The sequence below is a fragment of the Camelus dromedarius genome, chromosome 16, assembly GCF_036321535.1.
Source record: "Camelus dromedarius isolate mCamDro1 chromosome 16, mCamDro1.pat, whole genome shotgun sequence".
NCBI classification, from domain to species: Eukaryota; Metazoa; Chordata; class Mammalia; order Artiodactyla; family Camelidae; genus Camelus; species Camelus dromedarius.
Window position 1 is genome coordinate 18,594,204 of NC_087451.1, and position 4,888 is coordinate 18,599,091.

The following is a 4,888-nucleotide window of genomic DNA, read 5'->3' on the forward strand; positions in this document are numbered from 1 at the left end:
TTGCCTTTTGCCACCACTGTGTCCCCGGCTAGAAGCCCAGATGTCTGCTGGGCTTTTCACAGTGTCCGTAGCATCCCAGACTTGGCCATGGTCGTCCTCTTCACGCCACTGTCCAGAAGCGGAACCACTGACTTACGGGGGTAACAGACTGTCCTGTGGTTCAGCAGGTCAGCGTTTTTGACTTCTTGCCCGCTGCTCTCGCTGATGCTAAGTGTGTGCTGGGTCGCCTGTGTGGCTAAGAAGATGAGGAGTAGACCTGCTTTTGAGTGTGCGATCCAGGTGTGGGGGCACGTGGGAGATTTAGGGAAGTAAGTGTCCTGGTGAGTGCACCTGTGTGAAAACACACGTGCACACGCCGCCCTCGGGTCTGAAAGAGCAGGCCGAGGGACTGTGATATGGAAACTTACAGGAAAGGAAATTGGGAAACTTCGCACATTTCCCAGCCAGCTTTTGATCCCAGAGGTGTGTCTGTGGGAGGGGACTGAGGTGGACAGACTGGAGATAGATGTGCCCTGGTTTTCTCAGTCACTGTTGAAGTGTGACCACGAGTAAAGTGCCTTGGAAATGCAGAAAGGGGAGTGGCTTTCCCAACTGCACATCTGCAGGGCCTCTGAGGGGGTACATTTGAGCTAATTTTTTGAAAAATAGTAGGAGTTTAAAAAAAACTCCCGCCTCCCAACTTACTATTTTGAAAAATTTTAAACCTGCAGAAAAGCTGAAAGAACAGTACAGCACATAACCTTTGCATAGATTTACAAGTGAACATCTGCCACCTTGGTTTTTACCCCGTATAACTACGTACCTGCGTATAGACCTGTGTTTACACTTGCACGCGTCTCCAATCAGTACAGTTACATCTATGCACGTTTTTGTGGGGTCACATAAAAGTAAGTTGCAGACATCATGGTCCTTCACCTCTAAACTCATCAGCATTGTCTCCTAAGATTAAGGACACTTTCCTACATAATCACAAGACCACTATCAAACCTAAGAAAAGTAACCATGATTCAATAGTATGAACTATACACAGCTGACCCTTGGAGAATGCGGGGGTTAGGGGTGCCAGCCCTCTGAGCTGTCCGAAATCCACGTGACTTAGTGTTGGCCCTGTGTATCTGTGGTTCTGCGTCTGTGGATTTGACCAACCTTGGATCATGTAGCACTGGTATTTACTATTGGGGGGAAAAAAAAACTGTAGAAGTGGACCATGCAGTTGAATTCTGTGTTGTTGAAGGGTCACCTTAGTGTGATGTTCAAATTTCCCTGTTTGTTTATTCTTAAAATGTCTTATAGCTGTTTGTTTTTTAGGTACAGGGGACGTACAGACCACTGCAAGGAATAAGGTACAGAGGTGTGAAAACTGCAATAATAATTTTTCAAAAATGGAAAGAACCTGAATTCTGGAAACTGTAGATAGGTCAAGTTGACATGGACCCTAAGGAAGAAGCCAGAACAGAAAATTTTCTAATTTAAATTATATTCTGAATAGATGACACATTCACATGGTTCAAAACTTAAGAGGTATGAAAGGTTTGCTGAAAAGTCTTCTTGCCCCTGTTTCCTAGTCACTTAGATTTCTTTTTCACCTGAGCAGCCCATATAACCAGTTTTATATATTCCAGAGGTAACGTATGTGCATACAAATATGTATAAAAATCCTATTTTTCACACAATAGTAGTATATTATCACTTAATACAAAACACATAATTTCACTAAGTCATGGGATTGGTTCACTCAATGAATACTGAGTACCAGTTTTGTACTAGGTACTGTTTTCTCAATATATATATTATGAAACAATTGTAGATTGGCAGGAGGTTGCAAAGTCCAGAGGGAGTGGGAGTGACAAGGCCCCCTTCCTCCTGTTTCCCCCCAGTCTTACATCTTTATAGCATAGTATAAAAACCAGGAATTTAACGTTGGGACAGTGATAGGCACCTGTTTTACAAGCTGGAGATGGAGCAGTGAATAAAATAGCCCTTTACAGGGTTTATAAGTTCCACACAGGAGGTGAGATAGATAAATAAGAAAATAAAATGTATGTTAGGTGGTAACCAGTGCAGGGGAAACAAAGGAGGAGGGATAGGTTTGTGTGTGTGTTTTTCAACATTTTATAATGAAAATTCTCAGGCCTTGAAAGAATTATTCAGAGACAACTCATATATCTACCATGTTAATACATTTGTGTGTGTGCATATGTGTATGCAGTTTTAAGTAGGGTGGTCAAGGAAGGTCTCACTGAGAAGGGGATAGTGAAATAAAGACCCAAAGGAGTTGAGGGGTGAGCACCACAGTTCTGGGGAAGAGTTTTCCAGAGAGGGCACAGCAATCAGAAGGTCCTGAAGTGATCAGAAAAAGAGAGTTAAAAAAAAAAAAAAAAAACAACCCTTTTAAAATCGCATCACAAAAATAAAATACTTAGGAATAAACCTGACCAAGGAGGTGAAAGACTTATATGCAGAGAACTATAAAACACTGATTAAGGAAATTAAAGATGATTTAAAGAAATGAAAAGATATCTTACGCTCTTGGAAGAATGTCATTAAAAATGGCCATACTACCCAAAGCAATCTACAGATTTAATGTGATCCCTGTCAAATTGCCCAGGACATTTTTCACAGAACTAGAACAAATAATCCTAAAAATTATATAGAATCACAAAAGACCCAGAATTGCCAAAGTGATACTGAAGATGAAAAATGAAGCTGGAGGAATAACCCTCCCAAATTTCAGACAATACTACAGATCTACAATAATCAAAACAGCATTGGCACGAAAACAGACATATGGATCAATGGACAGAATAGAGAGCCAAGAAATAAGCCCACATACCTACGGTCAATTACCTTTGACAAAGGAGGCAAGAATATACAAGGGAAAAAAGTCTCTTCAGAAAGTGGTGCTGGGAGAACTGGACAGCCGCATGTAAACCAATGAAGTTAGAACACTCCCTCACACCATACACAAAAGTAAACTCAAAATGGCTTAAAGACTTAAACATAAGACAAGACATTATAAATCATATAGGCAAAACATCCTCTGACATAAATTATAGCAATGTTCTCCTAGGGCAGGCTATTGAGGAAATAGAAATAAAAGCAAAAATAAACAAATGGGACTTAATTAAATTTACAAGCTTTTGCACAGCAAAAGAAACTATAAACAATGAAAAGACAACCTACAGAATGGGAGAAAATACTTGCAAATGATGTGACTCACAAGGGTTTAAATTCTAGAATATACAAATAGCTCATACAACTCAATAATAACAAAAGACTATCCAATGAAAAAAATGGGCAGAAGACCTAAACAAACATTTCTCCAGTGAAGACATACAAATGGCCAGTTGGTGGGAATGTAGTTTGATGCAGTCATTAAGGAAAACCCTATGGAGAATCCTTAAAAAACTAAAAACAGACTTACCCTATGATCCAGCAATCCCACTCCTAAGCATATATCCAGAGGAAATTCTAATTCAAAAAGATACATACACCTCAATGTTCATAGCAGTACTATTTACAATAGCCAAGACTTGGAAGCAACCTAAATGTCCATTGACAGATGACTGGATAAAGAAGTTGGGGGGGGGGGGTGTGCATGTGCGTGCGCACACACACACTGGAATACTACTCAGCCATAAAAAATAAAAATGTCATTTGCAGCAACATAGATGGAACTGGAGATCGTCATACAAAGTGAAGTAAGCTAGAAAGAGAAAGAAAAATACCATATGATATCACTTACATGTGGAATCTAAAAAAGGGAAACGAACTCATTTACAAAACAGAGAGACTCACAGACATAGAAAACAAACTTATGGTTACCAGTGGGGAAAGGGTAGGGAGGGATAAACTGGGAATTTGGGTTTTGCAGATACTAACTATTGTATATAAAATAAACAAGATCCTACTATACAGCACAGGGAACTATATTCAATACCTTGTAATAGCCTATAATGAAAAAGAATATGAAAAGGATATATATGTATGTATAACTGAATCACTATGCTGTACACCAGGAAAACAGCATTGTAAATTGACTATACTTCAGTTAAAAAAAAAAAAAAAAGGTGTGTTTTGGCTTGACCTTGTGAAAAAATAATTGGTAGGAGCCAGAAAGGGTTCACAGTTCAGAAAAGGCCTGTCAGACTAGCCCTTCTGGGTTTCTGGATTGATGGCCGTGGAAACAGGGAACACTTCACTGCAGCAAGTCTTCAGCATCTCACAGTTGTGGCCAGTGTAGAGAAAATGTTGCCTTAATATTAGAATAGTTAAACTATTCAAGCATTTAATAATCATACCCAAAGGGTAACAGATCAGGGTTATCTTGGAGATGATTTCTTGGGCCGTGTTGCAGACCTTGCTCAGAATCCCCATACTAACTTGGATGTAGATCTGTTTACCAAATTTTCGTGGGCCACAAAGTTGGAAAGCTAGCATATATTTGGAATTATCTCACAAGGATTTCTAAAAAGCTGCAAGGTAGAACCACGTTCTGATCTCTATAAAATTCTATCTTTGGGCTCCTCAAGCAATTGTACAGGAGTGGAAGAAGTTGTGGCTTAGCAGAAAGAGGGGGATTCAGAGATGGGTGGGGGGGCCTGGAGCAGGTGATGAAACGGAGCCTGGGGACGAGGTTGGATGGGTTAGCGGAGGCTTGAAAAGCTGGATCCGGAGTTTGGGCTTCGCTCTCTAGGTGGCAAGGATCCCTTTAATGTTTAACCTGGAGGAGGAAGTGATCTGTTCTATTTTCCATCAGCCTTGGCAGCCTGTGGGGGAGAGCTGGAGCCAGGGAGAATGGAGAGGCATTGAACACTGGTTTAGGTGGAGGACCATGAAGAGTGACTTTGGGCAGTGGTCCTGGGCAGGGATGGGGAGGTCTGGCTGC